The sequence below is a fragment of the Eleutherodactylus coqui genome, chromosome 11 (genome assembly GCF_035609145.1).
Source record: "Eleutherodactylus coqui strain aEleCoq1 chromosome 11, aEleCoq1.hap1, whole genome shotgun sequence".
In the NCBI taxonomy this organism is placed as follows: domain Eukaryota; kingdom Metazoa; phylum Chordata; class Amphibia; order Anura; family Eleutherodactylidae; genus Eleutherodactylus; species Eleutherodactylus coqui.
In genome coordinates this window covers 57,054,476-57,075,039 of record NC_089847.1, presented here as the reverse complement: position 1 = coordinate 57,075,039, position 20,564 = coordinate 57,054,476, and the positions used below count along the sequence as shown (strand labels likewise).

At 42.4% G+C, this 20,564-nt stretch overlaps 19 non-coding genes across 19 annotated transcripts; 12 read left to right on the top strand and 7 right to left on the bottom strand.

The window, feature by feature from the left end:
* Window positions 1-358: 358 nt before the first annotated feature.
* Window positions 359-432, top strand: TRNAT-AGU (transfer RNA threonine (anticodon AGU)). Its single transcript has one exon. It is a non-coding gene; the product is annotated as a tRNA-Thr (tRNA).
* A 356-nt stretch (window positions 433-788) lies between these two features.
* Window positions 789-870, bottom strand: TRNAS-GCU (transfer RNA serine (anticodon GCU)). The gene has a single exon. It is a non-coding gene; the product is annotated as a tRNA-Ser (tRNA).
* Window positions 871-1,488: 618 nt separating this feature from the next.
* TRNAT-AGU (transfer RNA threonine (anticodon AGU)) lies at window positions 1,489-1,562 on the top strand. Its single transcript has one exon. It is a non-coding gene; the product is annotated as a tRNA-Thr (tRNA).
* A 356-nt stretch (window positions 1,563-1,918) lies between these two features.
* Window positions 1,919-2,000, bottom strand: TRNAS-GCU (transfer RNA serine (anticodon GCU)). Its single transcript has one exon. It is a non-coding gene; the product is annotated as a tRNA-Ser (tRNA).
* A 618-nt stretch (window positions 2,001-2,618) lies between these two features.
* TRNAT-AGU (transfer RNA threonine (anticodon AGU)) lies at window positions 2,619-2,692 on the top strand. The gene has a single exon. It is a non-coding gene; the product is annotated as a tRNA-Thr (tRNA).
* A 356-nt stretch (window positions 2,693-3,048) lies between these two features.
* On the bottom strand, window positions 3,049-3,130 carry TRNAS-GCU (transfer RNA serine (anticodon GCU)). Its single transcript has one exon. It is a non-coding gene; the product is annotated as a tRNA-Ser (tRNA).
* A 1,728-nt stretch (window positions 3,131-4,858) lies between these two features.
* On the top strand, window positions 4,859-4,932 carry TRNAT-AGU (transfer RNA threonine (anticodon AGU)). Its single transcript has one exon. It is a non-coding gene; the product is annotated as a tRNA-Thr (tRNA).
* Window positions 4,933-5,988: 1,056 nt separating this feature from the next.
* Window positions 5,989-6,062, top strand: TRNAT-AGU (transfer RNA threonine (anticodon AGU)). The gene has a single exon. It is a non-coding gene; the product is annotated as a tRNA-Thr (tRNA).
* Window positions 6,063-6,418: 356 nt separating this feature from the next.
* On the bottom strand, window positions 6,419-6,500 carry TRNAS-GCU (transfer RNA serine (anticodon GCU)). The gene has a single exon. It is a non-coding gene; the product is annotated as a tRNA-Ser (tRNA).
* A 608-nt stretch (window positions 6,501-7,108) lies between these two features.
* TRNAT-AGU (transfer RNA threonine (anticodon AGU)) lies at window positions 7,109-7,182 on the top strand. Its single transcript has one exon. It is a non-coding gene; the product is annotated as a tRNA-Thr (tRNA).
* Window positions 7,183-8,658: 1,476 nt separating this feature from the next.
* TRNAS-GCU (transfer RNA serine (anticodon GCU)) lies at window positions 8,659-8,740 on the bottom strand. The gene has a single exon. It is a non-coding gene; the product is annotated as a tRNA-Ser (tRNA).
* Window positions 8,741-9,348: 608 nt separating this feature from the next.
* TRNAT-AGU (transfer RNA threonine (anticodon AGU)) lies at window positions 9,349-9,422 on the top strand. The gene has a single exon. It is a non-coding gene; the product is annotated as a tRNA-Thr (tRNA).
* Window positions 9,423-10,468: 1,046 nt separating this feature from the next.
* TRNAT-AGU (transfer RNA threonine (anticodon AGU)) lies at window positions 10,469-10,542 on the top strand. Its single transcript has one exon. It is a non-coding gene; the product is annotated as a tRNA-Thr (tRNA).
* Window positions 10,543-11,588: 1,046 nt separating this feature from the next.
* Window positions 11,589-11,662, top strand: TRNAT-AGU (transfer RNA threonine (anticodon AGU)). The gene has a single exon. It is a non-coding gene; the product is annotated as a tRNA-Thr (tRNA).
* A 1,046-nt stretch (window positions 11,663-12,708) lies between these two features.
* TRNAT-AGU (transfer RNA threonine (anticodon AGU)) lies at window positions 12,709-12,782 on the top strand. The gene has a single exon. It is a non-coding gene; the product is annotated as a tRNA-Thr (tRNA).
* Window positions 12,783-13,828: 1,046 nt separating this feature from the next.
* TRNAT-AGU (transfer RNA threonine (anticodon AGU)) lies at window positions 13,829-13,902 on the top strand. Its single transcript has one exon. It is a non-coding gene; the product is annotated as a tRNA-Thr (tRNA).
* Window positions 13,903-17,183: 3,281 nt separating this feature from the next.
* On the top strand, window positions 17,184-17,257 carry TRNAT-AGU (transfer RNA threonine (anticodon AGU)). The gene has a single exon. It is a non-coding gene; the product is annotated as a tRNA-Thr (tRNA).
* A 1,476-nt stretch (window positions 17,258-18,733) lies between these two features.
* TRNAS-GCU (transfer RNA serine (anticodon GCU)) lies at window positions 18,734-18,815 on the bottom strand. The gene has a single exon. It is a non-coding gene; the product is annotated as a tRNA-Ser (tRNA).
* A 1,039-nt stretch (window positions 18,816-19,854) lies between these two features.
* TRNAS-GCU (transfer RNA serine (anticodon GCU)) lies at window positions 19,855-19,936 on the bottom strand. The gene has a single exon. It is a non-coding gene; the product is annotated as a tRNA-Ser (tRNA).
* Window positions 19,937-20,564: the final 628 nt, after the last annotated feature.

The following is a 20,564-nucleotide window of genomic DNA, read 5'->3' as shown; positions in this document are numbered from 1 at the left end:
CCACAATTCATGCAAGGCAAATGCATGGATTACATACCTATGGAGAAATTATCCATGTCTTTTCCAAAAAGGATCGTCCCAAGCCGATTTCATTTAGAATTGTCACGATGCAAAATGACAGAGAACTGCATGCTGCTGCCAAGTATGTGATGGGACTCGACTTCCTTGCTGTTCTATAGTGGTAGCCACCTGAAACTACATGCTGCATAGGATCTGTTCACACTTAATTTGCCATCTCTGTGACAAATAGCAAAACTTAGAACCACTCCTCAAAATCATCCTACATTTAAAAATTCTTCTCCTGGATCATCATTGCCATCTTTCTGGTTTTCCACAGTTTTCCACAGTTTTGCTCATGGGCGCTGTGGCTTAGTTGGTTAAAGCGCCTGTCTAGTAAACAGGAGATCCTGAGTTCAACTCTCAGCAGTGCCTTGTTCTCTTATTCTGCTCAATAATCAGCACTTTTTTCCAAAAGGGAGATGTTCACTAGCCAATGACATTAAAGATGCTCGTCCCACATCCCTAGAATACTCCACCCGAGTGGCAAAGAGTCAGCTCTGGTTTAGTTTTAACAAGTAGATGGTTGCAACGTTTTGCAAAATGTAGGATGGCATAAGGCACGATAAATTAGAGGTGCCGATTCACTATTGCCTGACTGATACGCTACATAATGCCTGTAAATATGTTTAGAGACTTCAATAGCATCCTTCTTGAACGGTGATGGTAAATTTTCTTCCTCGGGGCATTGCTTGCGCTGAGCATAGAGAATTTTCCAAAAAGAAATCATACGACGAGGATGGGATTCGAACCCATGCGTGCAGAGCACAATGGATTAGCAGTCCATCGCCTTAACCACTCGGCCACCCCGTCAACAAAAGTACCTTTACCGAACCCACATTTGGAAAACAGTCGTGATGATTCTTAGGCTTCATTTTCTTTCCACATGCAACAGCGCCGTACATCAGACATTGGCTCAGCAGGTCTTGTTTTACATCCAACGTGATGACCCATGCTAATGGCATAAATACTAAACATTCAGTCCTCTCTGCTTCTCATTTATGTTGGCATTTCCCTAGCATTCCCTAAATCTGTCAATTCTGCCTTCTATCTAACTTTTAAAGTAAAACAGGCCACAATTCATGCAAGGCAAATGCATGGATTACATACCTATGGAGAAATTATCCATGTCTTTTCCAAAAAGGATCGTCCCAAGCCGATTTCATTTAGAATTGTCACGATGCAAAATGACAGAGAACTGCATGCTGCTGCCAAGTATGTGATGGGACTCGACTTCCTTGCTGTTCTATAGTGGTAGCCACCTGAAACTACATGCTGCATAGGATCTGTTCACACTTAATTTGCCATCTCTGTGACAAATAGCAAAACTTAGAACCACTCCTCAAAATCATCCTACATTTAAAAATTCTTCTCCTGGATCATCATTGCCATCTTTCTGGTTTTCCACAGTTTTCCACAGTTTTGCTCATGGGCGCTGTGGCTTAGTTGGTTAAAGCGCCTGTCTAGTAAACAGGAGATCCTGAGTTCAACTCTCAGCAGTGCCTTGTTCTCTTATTCTGCTCAATAATCAGCACTTTTTTCCAAAAGGGAGATGTTCACTAGCCAATGACATTAAAGATGCTCGTCCCACATCCCTAGAATACTCCACCCGAGTGGCAAAGAGTCAGCTCTGGTTTAGTTTTAACAAGTAGATGGTTGCAACGTTTTGCAAAATGTAGGATGGCATAAGGCACGATAAATTAGAGGTGCCGATTCACTATTGCCTGACTGATACGCTACATAATGCCTGTAAATATGTTTAGAGACTTCAATAGCATCCTTCTTGAACGGTGATGGTAAATTTTCTTCCTCGGGGCATTGCTTGCGCTGAGCATAGAGAATTTTCCAAAAAGGAATCATACGACGAGGATGGGATTCGAACCCATGCGTGCAGAGCACAATGGATTAGCAGTCCATCGCCTTAACCACTCGGCCACCCCGTCAACAAAAGTACCTTTACCGAACCCACATTTGGAAAACAGTCGTGATGATTCTTAGGCTTCATTTTCTTTCCACATGCAACAGCGCCGTACATCAGACATTGGCTCAGCAGGTCTTGTTTTACATCCAACGTGATGACCCATGCTAATGGCATAAATACTAAACATTCAGTCCTCTCTGCTTCTCATTTATGTTGGCATTTCCCTAGCATTCCCTAAATCTGTCAATTCTGCCTTCTATCTAACTTTTAAAGTAAAACAGGCCACAATTCATGCAAGGCAAATGCATGGATTACATACCTATGGAGAAATTATCCATGTCTTTTCCAAAAAGGATCGTCCCAAGCCGATTTCATTTAGAATTGTCACGATGCAAAATGACAGAGAACTGCATGCTGCTGCCAAGTATGTGATGGGACTCGACTTCCTTGCTGTTCTATAGTGGTAGCCACCTGAAACTACATGCTGCATAGGATCTGTTCACACTTAATTTGCCATCTCTGTGACAAATAGCAAAACTTAGAACCACTCCTCAAAATCATCCTACATTTAAAAATTCTTCTCCTGGATCATCATTGCCATCTTTCTGGTTTTCCACAGTTTTCCACAGTTTTGCTCATGGGCGCTGTGGCTTAGTTGGTTAAAGCGCCTGTCTAGTAAACAGGAGATCCTGAGTTCAACTCTCAGCAGTGCCTTGTTCTCTTATTCTGCTCAATAATCAGCACTTTTTTCCAAAAGGGAGATGTTCACTAGCCAATGACATTAAAGATGCTCGTCCCACATCCCTAGAATACTCCACCCGAGTGGCAAAGAGTCAGCTCTGGTTTAGTTTTAACAAGTAGATGGTTGCAACGTTTTGCAAAATGTAGGATGGCATAAGGCACGATAAATTAGAGGTGCCGATTCACTATTGCCTGACTGATACGCTACATAATGCCTGTAAATATGTTTAGAGACTTCAATAGCATCCTTCTTGAACGGTGATGGTAAATTTTCTTCCTCGGGGCATTGCTTGCGCTGAGCATAGAGAATTTTCCAAAAAGAAATCATACGACGAGGATGGGATTCGAACCCATGCGTGCAGAGCACAATGGATTAGCAGTCCATCGCCTTAACCACTCGGCCACCCCGTCAACAAAAGTACCTTTACCGAACCCACATTTGGAAAACAGTCGTGATGATTCTTAGGCTTCATTTTCTTTCCACATGCAACAGCGCCGTACATCAGACATTGGCTCAGCAGGTCTTGTTTTACATCCAACGTGATGACCCATGCTAATGGCATAAATACTAAACATTCAGTCCTCTCTGCTTCTCATTTATGTTGGCATTTCCCTAGCATTCCCTAAATCTGTCAATTCTGCCTTCTATCTAACTTTTAAAGTAAAACAGGCCACAATTCATGCAAGGCAAATGCATGGATTACATACCTATGGACAAATTATCCATGTCTTTTCCAAAAAGGATCGTCCCAAGCCGATTTCATTTAGAATTGTCACGATGCAAAATGACAGAGAACTGCATGCTGCTGCCAAGTATGTGATGGGACTCGACTTCCTTGCTGTTCTATAGTGGTAGCCACCTGAAACTACATGCTGCATAGGATCTGTTCACACTTAATTTGCCATCTCTGTGACAAATAGCAAAACTTAGAACCACTCCTCAAAATCATCCTACATTTAAAAATTCTTCTCCTGGATCATCCTTGCCATCTTTCTGGTTTTCCACAGTTTTGCTCATTTGCGCTGTGGCTTAGTTGGTTAAAGCGCCTGTCTAGTAAACAGGAGATCCTGAGTTCAACTCTCAGCAGTGACTTGTTCTCTTATTCTGCTCAACAATCAGCTTTTTTTTCCAAAAGGGAGATGTTCACTAGCCAATGACATTAAAGATGCTCGTCCCACATCCCTAGAATACTCCACCCGAGTGGCAAAGAGTCAGCTCTGGTTTAGTTTTAACAAGTAGATGGTTGCAACGTTTTGCAAAATGTAGGATGGCATAAGGCACGATAAATTAGAGGTGCCGATTCACTATTGCCTGACTGATACGCTACATAATGCCTGTAAATATGTTTAGAGACTTCAATAGCATCCTTTTTGAACGGTGATGGTAAATCTTCTTCCTCGGGGCATTGCTTGCGCTGAGCATAGAGAATTTTCCAAAAAGAAATCATACGACGAGGATGGGATTCGATCCCATGCGTGCAGAGCACAATGGATTAGCAGTCCATCGCCTTAACCACTCGGCCACCCCGTCAACAAAAGTACCTTTACCGAACCCACATTTGGAAAACAGTCGTGATGATTCTTAGGCTTCATTTTCTTTCCACATGCAACAGCGCCGTACATCAGACATTGGCTCAGCAGGTCTTGTTTTACATCCAACGTGATGACCCATGCTAATGGCATAAATACTAAACATTCAGTCCTCTCTGCTTCTCATTTATGTTGGCATTTCCCTAGCATTCCCTAAATCTGTCAATTCTGCCTTCTATCTAACTTTTAAAGTAAAACAGGCCACAATTCATGCAAGGCAAATGCATGGATTACATACCTATGGAGAAATTATCCATGTCTTTTCCAAAAAGGATCGTCCCAAGCCGATTTCATTTAGAATTGTCACGATGCAAAATGACAGAGAACTGCATGCTGCTGCCAAGTATGTGATGGGACTCGACTTCCTTGCTGTTCTATAGTGGTAGCCACCTGAAACTACATGCTGCATAGGATCTGTTCACACTTAATTTGCCATCTCTGTGACAAATAGCAAAACTTAGAACCACTCCTCAAAATCATCCTACATTTAAAAATTCTTCTCCTGGATCATCCTTGCCATCTTTCTGGTTTTCCACAGTTTTGCTCATGGGCGCTGTGGCTTAGTTGGTTAAAGCGCCTGTCTAGTAAACAGGAGATCCTGAGTTCAACTCTCAGCAGTGCCTTGTTCTCTTATTCTGCTCAATAATCAGCACTTTTTTCCAAAAGGGAGATGTTCACTAGCCAATGACATTAAAGATGCTCGTCCCACATCCCTAGAATACTCCACCCGAGTGGCAAAGAGTCAGCTCTGGTTTAGTTTTAACAAGTAGATGGTTGCAACGTTTTGCAAAATGTAGGATGGCATAAGGCACGATAAATTAGAGGTGCCGATTCACTATTGCCTGACTGATACGCTACATAATGCCTGTAAATATGTTTAGAGACTTCAATAGCATCCTTCTTGAACGGTGATGGTAAATTTTCTTCCTCGGGGCATTGCTTGCGCTGAGCAAAGAGAATTTTCCAAAAGAAAATCATACGACGAGGATGGGATTCGAACCCATGCGTGCAGAACACAATGGATTAGCAGTCCATCGCCTTAACCACTCGGCCACCCCGTCAATGAAAGTACTTTTACCGAACCCACATTTAGAAAACAGTCGTGATGATTCTTAGGCTTCATTTTCTTTCCACATGCAACAGCGCCGTACATCAGACATTGGCTCAGCAGGTCTTGTTTTACATCCAACGTGATGACCCATGCTAATGGCATAAATACTAAACATCCAGTCCTCTCTGCTTCTCATTTATGTTGGCATTTCCCTAGCATTCCCTAAATCTGTCAATTCTGCCTTCTATCTAACTTTTAAAGTAAAACAGGCCACAATTCATGCAAGGCAAATGCATGGATTACATACCTATGGACAAATTATCCATGTCTTTTCCAAAAAGGATCGTCCCAAGCCGATTTCATTTAGAATTGTCACGATGCAAAATGACAGAGAACTGCATGCTGCTGCCAAGTATGTGATGGGACTCGACTTCCTTGCTGTTCTATAGTGGTAGCCACCTGAAACTACATGCTGCATAGGATCTGTTCACACTTAATTTGCCATCTCTGTGACAAATAGCAAAACTTAGAACCACTCCTCAAAATCATCCTACATTTAAAAATTCTTCTCCTGGATCATCATTGCCATCTTTCTGGTTTTCCACAGTTTTCCACAGTTTTGCTCATGGGCGCTGTGGCTTAGTTGGTTAAAGCGCCTGTCTAGTAAACAGGAGATCCTGAGTTCAACTCTCAGCAGTGCCTTGTTCTCTTATTCTGCTCAATAATCAGCACTTTTTTCCAAAAGGGAGATGTTCACTAGCCAATGACATTAAAGATGCTCGTCCCACATCCCTAGAATACTCCACCCGAGTGGCAAAGAGTCAGCTCTGGTTTAGTTTTAACAAGTAGATGGTTGCAACGTTTTGCAAAATGTAGGATGGCATAAGGCACGATAAATTAGAGGTGCCGATTCACTATTGCCTGACTGATACGCTACATAATGCCTGTAAATATGTTTAGAGACTTCAATAGCATCCTTCTTGAACGGTGATGGTAAATTTTCTTCCTCGGGGCATTGCTTGCGCTGAGCATAGAGAATTTTCCAAAAGGAAATCATACGACGAGGATGGGACTCGAACCCATGCGTGCAGAGCACAATGGATTAGCAGTCCATCGCCTTAACCACTCGGCCACCCCGTCAACAAAAGTACTTTTACCGAACCCACATTTGGAAAACAGTCGTGATGATTCTTAGGCTTCATTTTCTTTCCACATGCAACAGCGCCGTACATCAGACATTGGCTCAGCAGGTCTTGTTTTACATCCAACGTGATGACCCATGCTAATGGCATAAATACTAAACATTCAGTCCTCTCTGCTTCTCATTTATGTTGGCATTTCCCTAGCATTCCCTAAATCTGTCAATTCTGCCTTCTATCTAACTTTTAAAGTAAAACAGGCCACAATTCATGCAAGGCAAATGCATGGATTACATACCTATGGAGAAATTATCCATGTCTTTTCCAAAAAGGATCGTCCCAAGCCGATTTCATTTAGAATTGTCACGATGCAAAATGACAGAGAACTGCATGCTGCTGCCAAGTATGTGATGGGACTCGACTTCCTTGCTGTTCTATAGTGGTAGCCACCTGAAACTACATGCTGCATAGGATCTGTTCACACTTAATTTGCCATCTCTGTGACAAATAGCAAAACTTACAACCACTCCTCAAAATCATCCTACATTTAAAAATTCTTCTCCTGGATCATCCTTGCCATCTTTCTGGTTTTCCACAGTTTTGCTCATGGGCGCTGTGGCTTAGTTGGTTAAAGCGCCTGTCTAGTAAACAGGAGATCCTGAGTTCAACTCTCAGCAGTGCCTTGTTCTCTTATTCTGCTCAATAATCAGCACTTTTTTCCAAAAGGGAGATGTTCACTAGCCAATGACATTAAAGATGCTCGTCCCACATCCCTAGAATACTCCACCCGAGTGGCAAAGAGTCAGCTCTGGTTTAGTTTTAACAAGTAGATGGTTGCAACGTTTTGCAAAATGTAGGATGGCATAAGGCACGATAAATTAGAGGTGCCGATTCACTATTGCCTGACTGATACGCTACATAATGCCTGTAAATATGTTTAGAGACTTCAATAGCATCCTTCTTGAACGGTGATGGTAAATTTTCTTCCTCGGGGCATTGCTTGCGCTGAGCATAGAGAATTTTCCAAAAAGGAATCATACGACGAGGATGGGATTCGAACCCATGCAAGCAGAGCACAATGGATTAGCAGTCCATCGCCTTAACTACTCGGCCACCCCGTCAACAAAAGTACCTTTACCGAACCCACATTTGGAAAACAGTCGTGATGATTCTTAGGCTTCATTTTCTTTCCACATGCAACAGCGCCGTACATCAAACATTGGCTCAGCAGGTCTTGTTTTACATCCAACGTGATGACCCATGCTAATGGCATAAATACTAAACATTCAGTCCTCTCTGCTTCTCATTTATGTTGGCATTTCCCTAGCATTCCCTAAATCTGTCAATTCTGCCTTCTATCTAACTTTTAAAGTAAAACAGGCCACAATTCATGCAAGGCAAATGCATGGATTACATACCTATGGACAAATTATCCATGTCTTTTCCAAAAAGGATCGTCCCAAGCCGATTTCATTTAGAATTGTCACGATGCAAAATGACAGAGAACTGCATGCTGCTGCCAAGTATGTCATGGGACTCGACTTCCTTGCTGTTCTATAGTGGTAGCCACCTGAAACTACATGCTGCATAGGATCTGTTCACACTTAATTTGCCATCTCTGTGACAAATAGCAAAACTTAGAACCACTCCTCAAAATCATCCTACATTTAAAAATTCTTCTCCTGGATCATCCTTGCCATCTTTCTGGTTTTCCACAGTTTTGCTCATGGGCGCTGTGGCTTAGTTGGTTAAAGGGCCTGTCTAGTAAACAGGAGATCCTGAGTTCAACTCTCAGCAGTGCCTTGTTCTCTTATTCTGCTAAATAATCAGCACTTTTTTCCAAAAGGGAGATGTTCACTAGCCAATGACATTAAAGATGCTCGTCCCACATCCCTAGAATACTCCACCCGAGTGGCAAAGAGTCAGCTCTGGTTTAGTTTTAACAAGTAGATGGTTGCAACGTTTTGCAAAATGTAGGATGGCATAAGGCACGATAAATTAGAGGTGCCGATTCACTATTGCCTGACTGATACGCTACATAATGCCTGTAAATATGTTTAGAGACTTCAATAGCATCCTTCTTGAACGGTGATGGTAAATCTTCTTCCTCGGGGCATTGCTTGCGCTGAGCATAGAGAATTTTCCAAAAGGAAATCATACGACGAGGATGGGACTCGAACCCATGCGTGCAGAGCACAATGGATTAGCAGTCCATCGCCTTAACCACTCGGCCACCCCGTCAACAAAAGTACTTTTACCGAACCCACATTTGGAAAACAGTCGTGATGATTCTTAGGCTTCATTTTCTTTCCACATGCAACAGCGCCGTACATCAGACATTGGCTCAGCAGGTCTTGTTTTACATCCAACGTGATGACCCATGCTAATGGCATAAATACTAAACATTCAGTCCTCTCTGCTTCTCATTTATGTTGGCATTTCCCTAGCATTCCCTAAATCTGTCAATTCTGCCTTCTATCTAACTTTTAAAGTAAAACAGGCCACAATTCATGCAAGGCAAATGCATGGATTACATACCTATGGAGAAATTATCCATGTCTTTTCCAAAAAGGATCGTCCCAAGCCGATTTCATTTAGAATTGTCACGATGCAAAATGACAGAGAACTGCATGCTGCTGCCAAGTATGTGATGGGACTCGACTTCCTTGCTGTTCTATAGTGGTAGCCACCTGAAACTACATGCTGCATAGGATCTGTTCACACTTAATTTGCCATCTCTGTGACAAATAGCAAAACTTACAACCACTCCTCAAAATCATCCTACATTTAAAAATTCTTCTCCTGGATCATCCTTGCCATCTTTCTGGTTTTCCACAGTTTTGCTCATGGGCGCTGTGGCTTAGTTGGTTAAAGCGCCTGTCTAGTAAACAGGAGATCCTGAGTTCAACTCTCAGCAGTGCCTTGTTCTCTTATTCTGCTCAATAATCAGCACTTTTTTCCAAAAGGGAGATGTTCACTAGCCAATGACATTAAAGATGCTCGTCCCACATCCCTAGAATACTCCACCCGAGTGGGAAAGAGTCAGCTCTGGTTTAGTTTTAACAAGTAGATGGTTGCAACGTTTTGCAAAATGTAGGATGGCATAAGGCACGATAAATTAGAGGTGCCGATTCACTATTGCCTGACTGATACGCTACATAATGCCTGTAAATATGTTTAGAGACTTCAATAGCATCCTTCTTGAACGGTGATGGTAAATCTTCTTCCTCGGGGCATTGCTTGCGCTGAGCATAGAGAATTTTCCAAAAAGAAATCATACGACGAGGATGGGATTCGATCCCATGCGTGCAGAGCACAATGGATTAGCAGTCCATCGCCTTAACCACTCGGCCACCCCGTCAACAAAAGTACCTTTACCGAACCCACATTTGGAAAACAGTCGTGATGATTCTTAGGCTTCATTTTCTTTCCACATGCAACAGCGCCGTACATCAGACATTGGCTCAGCAGGTCTTGTTTTACATCCAACGTGATGACCCATGCTAATGGCATAAATACTAAACATTCAGTCCTCTCTGCTTCTCATTTATGTTGGCATTTCCCTAGCATTCCCTAAATCTGTCAATTCTGCCTTCTATCTAACTTTTAAAGTAAAACAGGCCACAATTCATGCAAGGCAAATGCATGGATTACATACCTATGGAGAAATTATCCATGTCTTTTCCAAAAAGGATCGTCCCAAGCCGATTTCATTTAGAATTGTCACGATGCAAAATGACAGAGAACTGCATGCTGCTGCCAAGTATGTGATGGGACTCGACTTCCTTGCTGTTCTATAGTGGTAGCCACCTGAAACTACATGCTGCATAGGATCTGTTCACACTTAATTTGCCATCTCTGTGACAAATAGCAAAACTTAGAACCACTCCTCAAAATCATCCTACATTTAAAAATTCTTCTCCTGGATCATCCTTGCCATCTTTCTGGTTTTCCACAGTTTTGCTCATGGGCGCTGTGGCTTAGTTGGTTAAAGCGCCTGTCTAGTAAACAGGAGATCCTGAGTTCAACTCTCAGCAGTGCCTTGTTCTCTTATTCTGCTCAATAATCAGCACTTTTTTCCAAAAGGGAGATGTTCACTAGCCAATGACATTAAAGATGCTCGTCCCACATCCCTAGAATACTCCACCCGAGTGGCAAAGAGTCAGCTCTGGTTTAGTTTTAACAAGTAGATGGTTGCAACGTTTTGCAAAATGTAGGATGGCATAAGGCACGATAAATTAGAGGTGCCGATTCACTATTGCCTGACTGATACGCTACATAATGCCTGTAAATATGTTTAGAGACTTCAATAGCATCCTTCTTGAACGGTGATGGTAAATCTTCTTCCTCGGGGCATTGCTTGCGCTGAGCATAGAGAATTTTCCAAAAAGAAATCATACGACGAGGATGGGATTCGATCCCATGCGTGCAGAGCACAATGGATTAGCAGTCCATCGCCTTAACCACTCGGCCACCCCGTCAACAAAAGTACCTTTACCGAACCCACATTTGGAAAACAGTCGTGATGATTCTTAGGCTTCATTTTCTTTCCACATGCAACAGCGCCGTACATCAGACATTGGCTCAGCAGGTCTTGTTTTACATCCAACGTGATGACCCATGCTAATGGCATAAATACTAAACATTCAGTCCTCTCTGCTTCTCATTTATGTTGGCATTTCCCTAGCATTCCCTAAATCTGTCAATTCTGCCTTCTATCTAACTTTTAAAGTAAAACAGGCCACAATTCATGCAAGGCAAATGCATGGATTACATACCTATGGAGAAATTATCCATGTCTTTTCCAAAAAGGATCGTCCCAAGCCGATTTCATTTAGAATTGTCACGATGCAAAATGACAGAGAACTGCATGCTGCTGCCAAGTATGTCATGGGACTCGACTTCCTTGCTGTTCTATAGTGGTAGCCACCTGAAACTACATGCTGCATAGGATCTGTTCACACTTAATTTGCCATCTCTGTGACAAATAGCAAAACTTAGAACCACTCCTCAAAATCATCCTACATTTAAAAATTCTTCTCCTGGATCATCCTTGCCATCTTTCTGGTTTTCCACAGTTTTGCTCATGGGCGCTGTGGCTTAGTTGGTTAAAGCGCCTGTCTAGTAAACAGGAGATCCTGAGTTCAACTCTCAGCAGTGCCTTGTTCTCTTATTCTGCTCAATAATCAGCACTTTTTTCCAAAAGGGAGATGTTCACTAGCCAATGACATTAAAGATGCTCGTCCCACATCCCTAGAATACTCCACCCGAGTGGCAAAGAGTCAGCTCTGGTTTAGTTTTAACAAGTAGATGGTTGCAACGTTTTGCAAAATGTAGGATGGCATAAGGCACGATAAATTAGAGGTGCCGATTCACTATTGCCTGACTGATACGCTACATAATGCCTGTAAATATGTTTAGAGACTTCAATAGCATCCTTCTTGAACGGTGATGGTAAATTTTCTTCCTCGGGGCATTGCTTGCGCTGAGCATAGAGAATTTTCCAAAAAGGAATCATACGACAAGGATGGGATTCGAACCCATGCAAGCAGAGCACAATGGATTAGCAGTCCATCGCCTTAACTACTCGGCCACCCCGTCAACTAAAGTACCTTTACCGAACCCACATTTGGAAAACAGTCGTGATGATTCTTAGGCTTCATTTTCTTTCCACATGCAACAGCGCCGTACATCAGACATTGGCTCAGCAGGTCTTGTTTTACATCCAACGTGATGACCCATGCTAATGGCATAAATACTAAACATTCAGTCCTCTCTGCTTCTCATTTATGTTGGCATTTCCCTAGCATTCCCTAAATCTGTCAATTCTGCCTTCTATCTAACTTTTAAAGTAAAACAGGCCACAATTCATGCAAGGCAAATGCATGGATTACATACCTATGGACAAATTATCCATGTCTTTTCCAAAAAGGATCGTCCCAAGCCGATTTCATTTAGAATTGTCACGATGCAAAATGACAGAGAACTGCATGCTGCTGCCAAGTATGTCATGGGACTCGACTTCCTTGCTGTTCTATAGTGGTAGCCACCTGAAACTACATGCTGCATAGGATCTGTTCACACTTAATTTGCCATCTCTGTGACAAATAGCAAAACTTAGAACCATTCCTCAAAATCATCCTACATTTAAAAATTCTTCTCCTGGATCATCCTTGCCATCTTTCTGGTTTTCCACAGTTTTGCTCATGGGCGCTGTGGCTTAGTTGGTTAAAGCGCCTGTCTAGTAAACAGGAGATCCTGAGTTCAACTCTCAGCAGTGCCTTGTTCTCTTATTCTGCTCAATAATCAGCACTTTTTTCCAAAAGGGAGATGTTCACTAGCCAATGACATTAAAGATGCTCGTCCCACATCCCTAGAATACTCCACCCGAGTGGCAAAGAGTCAGCTCTGGTTTAGTTTTAACAAGTAGATGGTTGCAACGTTTTGCAAAATGTAGGATGGCATAAGGCACGATAAATTAGAGGTGCCGATTCACTATTGCCTGACTGATACGCTGCATAATGCCTGTAAATATGTTTAGAGACTTCAATAGCATCCTTCTTGAACGGTGATGGTAAATTTTCTTCCTCGGGGCATTGCTTGCGCTGAGCATAGAGAATTTTCCAAAAAGGAATCATACGACGAGGATGGGATTCGAACCCATGCGTGCAGAGCACAATGGATTAGCAGTCCATCGCCTTAACCACTCAGCCACCCCGTCAACAAAATTACCTTTACCGAACCCACATTTGGAAAACAGTCGTGATGATTCTTAGGCTTCATTTTCTTTCCACATGCAACAGCGCCGTACATCAGACATTGGCTCAGCAGGTCTTGTTTTACATCCAACGTGATGACCCATGCTAATGGCATAAATACTAAACATTCAGTCCTCTCTGCTTCTCATTTATGTTGGCATTTCCCTAGCATTCCCTAAATCTGTCAATTCTGCCTTCTATCTAACTTTTAAAGTAAAACAGGCCACAATTCATGCAAGGCAAATGCATGGATTACATACCTATGGACAAATTATCCATGTCTTTTCCAAAAAGGATCGTCCCAAGCCGATTTCATTTAGAATTGTCACGATGCAAAATGACAGAGAACTGCATGCTGCTGCCAAGTATGTCATGGGACTCGACTTCCTTGCTGTTCTATAGTGGTAGCCACCTGAAACTACATGCTGCATAGGATCTGTTCACACTTAATTTGCCATCTCTGTGACAAATAGCAAAACTTAGAACCATTCCTCAAAATCATCCTACATTTAAAAATTCTTCTCCTGGATCATCCTTGCCATCTTTCTGGTTTTCCACAGTTTTGCTCATGGGCGCTGTGGCTTAGTTGGTTAAAGCGCCTGTCTAGTAAACAGGAGATCCTGAGTTCAACTCTCAGCAGTGCCTTGTTCTCTTATTCTGCTCAATAATCAGCACTTTTTTCCAAAAGCCAATGACATTAAAGATGCTCGTCCCACATCCCTAGAATACTCCACCCGAGTGGCAAAGAGTCAGCTCTGGTTTAGTTTTAACAAGTAGATGGTTGCAACGTTTTGCAAAATGTAGGATGGCATAAGGCACGATAAATTAGAGGTGCCGATTCACTATTGCCTGACTGATACGCTACATAATGCCTGTAAATATGTTTAGAGACTTCAATAGCATCCTTCTTGAACGGTGATGGTAAATTTTCTTCCTCGGGGCATTGCTTGCGCTGAGCATAGAGAATTTTCCAAAAAGGAATCATACGACAAGGATGGGATTCAAACCCATGCAAGCAGAGCACAATGGATTAGCAGGCCATCGCCTTAACTACTCGGCCACCCCGTCAACTAAAGTACCTTTACCGAACCCACATTTGGAAAACAGTCGTGATGATTCTTAGGCTTCATTTTCTTTCCACATGCAACAGCGCCGTACATCAGACATTGGCTCAGCAGGTCTTGTTTTACATCCAACGTGATGACCCATGCTAATGGCATAAATACTAAACATTCAGTCCTCTCTGCTTCTCATTTATGTTGGCATTTCCCTAGCATTCCCTAAATCTGTCAATTCTGCCTTCTACCTAACTTTTAAAGTAAAACAGGCCACAATTCATGCAAGGCAAATGCATGGATTACATACCTATGGACAAATTATCCATGTCTTTTCCAAAAAGGATCGTCCCAAGCCGATTTCATTTAGAATTGTCACGATGCAAAATGACAGAGAACTGCATGCTGCTGCCAAGTATGTCATGGGACTCGACTTCCTTGCTGTTCTATAGTGGTAGCCACCTGAAACTACATGCTGCATAGGATCTGTTCACACTTAATTTGCCATCTCTGTGACAAATAGCAAAACTTAGAACCATTCCTCAAAATCATCCTACATTTAAAAATTCTTCTCCTGGATCATCCTTGCCATCTTTCTGGTTTTCCACAGCTTTGCTCATGGGTGCTGTGGCTTAGTTGGTTAAAGCGCCTGTCTAGTAAACGGGAGATCCTCAGTTCAACTCTCAGCAGTGCCTTGTTCTCTTATTCTGGTCAATAATCAGCTCTTTTTTCCAAAAGGGAGATGTTCACTAGCCAATGACATTAAAGATGCTCGTCCCACATCCGTAGAATACTCCACCCGAGTGGCAAAGAGTCAGCTCTGGTTTAGTTTTAACAAGTAGATGGTTGCAACGTTTTGCAAAATGTAGGATGGCATAAGGCACGATAAATTAGAGGTGCCGATTCACTATTGCCTGACTGATACGCTACATAATGCCTGTAAATATGTTTAGAGACTTCAATAGCATCCTTCTTGAATGGTGATGGTAAATTTTCTTCCTCGGGGCATTGCTTGCGCTGAGCATAGAGAATTTTCCAAAAAGGAATCATACGACGAGGATGGGATTCGAACCCATGCAAGCAGAGCACAATGGATTAGCAGTCCATCGCCTTAACTACTCTGCCACCCCGTCAACAAAAGTACCTTTACCGAACCCACATTTGGAAAACAGTCGTGATGATTCTTAGGCTTCATTTTCTTTCCACATGCAACAGCGCCGTACATCAGACATTGGCTCAGCAGGTCTTGTTTTACATCCAACGTGATGACCCATGCTAATGGCATAAATACTAAACATTCAGTCCTCTCTGCTTCTCATTTATGTTGGCATTTCCCTAGCATTCCCTAAATCTGTCAATTCTGCCTTCTATCTAACTTTTAAAGTAAAACAGGCCACAATTCATGCAAGGCAAATGCATGGATTACATACCTATGGACAAATTATCCATGTCTTTTCCAAAAAGGATCGTCCCAAGCCGATTTCATTTAGAATTGTCACGATGCAAAATGACAGAGAACTGCATGCTGCTGCCAAGTATGTCATGGGACTCGACTTCCTTGCTGTTCTATAGTGGTAGCCACCTGAAACTACATGCTGCATAGGATCTGTTCACACTTAATTTGCCATCTCTGTGACAAATAGCAAAACTTAGAACCACTCCTCAAAATCATCCTACATTTAAAAATTCTTCTCCTGGATCATCCTTGCCATCTTTCTGGTTTTCCACAGTTTTGCTCATGGGTGCTGTGGCTTAGTTGGTTAAAGGGCCTGTCTAGTAAACAGGAGATCCTGAGTTCAACTCTCAGCAGTGCCTTGTTCTCTTATTCTGCTCAATAATCAGCACTTTTTTCCAAAAGGGAGATGTTCACTAGCCAATGACATTAAAGATGCTCGTCCCACATCCCTAGAATACTCCACCCGAGTGGCAAAGAGTCAGCTCTGGTTTAGTTTTAACAAGTAGATGGTTGCAACGTTTTGCAAAATGTAGGATGGCATAAGGCACGATAAATTAGAGGTGCCGATTCACTATTGCCTGACTGATACGCTACATAATGCCTGTAAATATGTTTAGAGACTTCAATAGCATCCTTCTTGAACGGTGATGGTAAATCTTCTTCCTCGGGGCATTGCTTGCGCTGAGCATAGAGAATTTTCCAAAAAGAAATCATACGACGAGGATGGGATTCGATCCCATGCGTGCAGAGCACAATGGATTAGCAGTCCATCGCCTTAACCACTCGGCCACCCCGTCAACAAAAGTACCTTTACCGAACCCACATTTGGAAAACAGTCGTGATGATTCTTAGGCTTCATTTTCTTTCCACATGCAACAGCGCCGTACATCAGACATTGGCTCAGCAGGTCTTGTTTTACATCCAACGTGATGACCCATGCTAATGGCATAAATACTAAACATTCAGTCCTCTCTGCTTCTCATTTATGTTGGCATTTCCCTAGCATTCCCTAAATCTGTCAATTCTGCCTTCTATCTAACTTTTAAAGTAAAACAGGCCACAATTCATGCAAGGCAAATGCATGGATTACATACCTATGGACAAATTATCCATGTCTTTTCCAAAAAGGATCGTCCCAAGCCGATTTCATTTAGAATTGTCACGATGCAAAATGACAGAGAACTGCATGCTGCTGCCAAGTATGTGATGGGACTCGACTTCCTTGCTGTTCTATAGTGGTAGCCACCTGAAACTACATGCTGCATAGGATCTGTTCACACTTAATTTGCCATCTCTGTGACAAATAGCAAAACTTAGAACCACTCCTCAAAATCATCCTACATTTAAAAATTCTTCTCCTGGATCATCATTGCCATCTTTCTGGTTTTCCACAGTTTTCCACAGTTTTGCTCATGGGCGCTGTGGCTTAGTTGGTTAAAGCGCCTGTCTAGTAAACAGGAGATCCTGAGTTCAACTCTCAGCAGTGCCTTGTTCTCTTATTCTGCTCAATAATCAGCACTTTTTTCCAAAAGGGAGATGTTCACTAGCCAATGACATTAAAGATGCTCGTCCCACATCCCTAGAATACTCCACCCGAGTGGCAAAGAGTCAGCTCTGGTTTAGTTTTAACAAGTAGATGGTTGCAACGTTTTGCAAAATGTAGGATGGCATAAGGCACGATAAATTAGAGGTGCCGATTCACTATTGCCTGACTGATACGCTACATAATGCCTGTAAATATGTTTAGAGACTTCAATAGCATCCTTCTTGAACGGTGATGGTAAATTTTCTTCCTCGGGGCATTGCTTGCGCTGAGCATAGAGAATTTTCCAAAAGGAAATCATACAACGAGGATGGGATTCGAACCCATGCGTGCAGAGCACAATGGATTAGCAGTCCATCGCCTTAACCACTCGGCCACCCCGTCAACAAAAGTACTTTTACCGAACCCACATTTGGAAAACAGTCGTGATGATTCTTAGGCTTCATTTTCTTTCCACATGCAACAGCGCCGTACATCAGACATTGGCTCAGCAGGTCTTGTTTTACATCCAACGTGATGACCCATGCTAATGGCATAAATACTAAACATTCAGTCCTCTCTGCTTCTCATTTATGTTGGCATTTCCCTAGCATTCCCTAAATCTGTCAATTCTGCCTTCTATCTAACTTTTAAAGTAAAACAGGCCACAATTCATGCAAGGCAAATGCATGGATTACATACCTATGGAGAAATTATCCATGTCTTTTCCAAAAAGGATCGTCCCAAGCCGATTTCATTTAGAATTGTCACGATGCAAAATGACAGAGAACTGCATGCTGCTGCCAAGTATGTGATGGGACTCGACTTCCTTGCTGTTCTATAGTGGTAGCCAGCTGAAACTACATGCTGCATAGGATCTGTTCACACTTAATTTGCCATCTCTGTGACAAATAGCAAAACTTAGAACCACTCCTCAAAATCATCCTACATTTAAAAATTCTTCTCCTGGATCATCCTTGCCATCTTTCTGGTTTTCCACAGTTTTGCTCATGGGCGCTGTGGCTTAGTTGGTTAAAGCGCCTGTCTAGTAAACGGGAGATCCTGAGTTCAACTCTCAGCAGTGCCTTGTTCTCTTATTCTGCTCAATAATCAGCACTTTTTTCCAAAAGGGAGATGTTCACTAGCCAATGACATTAAAGATGCTCGTCCCACATCCCTAGAATACTCCACCCGAGTGGCAAAGAGTCAGCTCTGGTTTAGTTTTAACAAGTAGATGGTTGCAACGTTTTGCAAAATGTAGGATGGCATAAGGCACGATAAATTAGAGGTGCCGATTCACTATTGCCTGACTGATACGCTACATAATGCCTGTAAATATGTTTAGAGACTTCAATAGCATCCTTCTTGAACGGTGATGGTAAATTTTCTTCCTCGGGGCATTGCTTGCGCTGAGCATAGAGAATTTTCCAAAAAGAAATCATACGACGAGGATGGGATTCGAACCCATGCGTGCAGAGCACAATGGATTAGCAGTCCATCGCCTTAACCACTCGGCCACCCCGTCAACAAAAGTACCTTTACCGAACCCACATTTGGAAAACAGTCGTGATGATTCTTAGGCTTCATTTTCTTTCCACATGCAACAGCGCCGTACATCAGACATTGGCTCAGCAGGTCTTGTTTTACATCCAACGTGATGACCCATGCTAATGGCATAAATACTAAACATTCAGTCCTCTCTGCTTCTCATTTATGTTGGCATTTCCCTAGCATTCCCTAAATCTGTCAATTCTGCCTTCTATCTAACTTTTAAAGTAAAACAGGCCACAATTCATGCAAGGCAAATGCATGGATTACATACCTATGGACAAATTATCCATGTCTTTTCCAAAAAGGATCGTCCCAAGCCGATTTCATTTAGAATTGTCACGATGCAAAATGACAGAGAACTGCATGCTGCTGCCAAGTATGTGATGGGACTCGACTTCCTTGCTGTTCTATAGTGGTAGCCACCTGAAACTACATGCTGCATAGGATCTGTTCACACTTAATTTGCCATCTCTGTGACAAATAGCAAAACTTAGAACCACTCCTCAAAATCATCCTACATTTAAAAATTCTTCTCCTGGATCATCCTTGCCATCTTTCTGGTTTTCCACAGCTTTGCTCATGGGCGCTGTGGCTTAGTTGGTTAAAACGCCTGTCTAGTAAACGGGAGATCCTCAGTTCAACTCTCAGCAGTGCCTTGTTCTCTTATTCTGGTCAATAATCAGCTCTTTTTTCCAAAAGGGAGATGTTCACTAGCCAATGACATTAAAGATGCTCGTCCCACATCCGTAGAATACTCCACCCGAGTGGCAAAGAGTCAGCTCTGGTTTAGTTTTAACAAGTAGATGGTTGCAACGTTTTGCAAAATGTAGGATGGCATAAGGCACGATAAATTAGAGGTGCCGATTCACTATTGCCTGACTGATACGCTACATAATGCCTGTAAATATGTTTAGAGACTTCAATAGCATCCTTCTTGAACGGTGATGGTAAATTTTCTTCCTCGGGGCATTGCTTGTGCTTGAGCATAGAGAATTTTCCAAAAAGGAATCATACGACGAGGATGGGATTCGAACCCATGCGTGCAGAGCACAATGGATTAGCAGTCCATCGCCTTAACCACTCGGCCACCCCGTCAACAAAAGTACCTTTACCGAACCCACATTTGGAAAACAGTCGTGATGATTCTTAGGCTTCATTTTCTTTCCACATGCAACAGCGCCGTACATCAGACATTGGCTCAGCAGGTCTTGTTTTACATCCAACGTGATGACCCATGCTAATGGCATAAATACTAAACATTCAGTCCTCTCTGCTTCTCATTTATGTTGGCATTTCCCTAGCATTCCCTAAATCTGTCAATTCTGCCTTCTATCTAACTTTTAAAGTAAAACAGGCCACAATTCATGCAAGGCAAATGCATGGATTACATACCTATGGACAAATTATCCATGTCTTTTCCAAAAAGGATCGTCCCAAGCCGATTTCATTTAGAATTGTCACGATGCAAAATGACAGAGAACTGCATGCTGCTGCCAAGTATGTGATGGGACTCGACTTCCTTGCTGTTCTATAGTGGTAGCCACCTGAAACTACATGCTGCATAGGATCTGTTCACACTTAATTTGCCATCTCTGTGACAAATAGCAAAACTTAGAACCACTCCTCAAAATCATCCTACATTTAAAAATTCTTCTCCTGGATCATCATTGCCATCTTTCTGGTTTTCCACAGTTTTCCACAGTTTTGCTCATGGGTGCTGTGG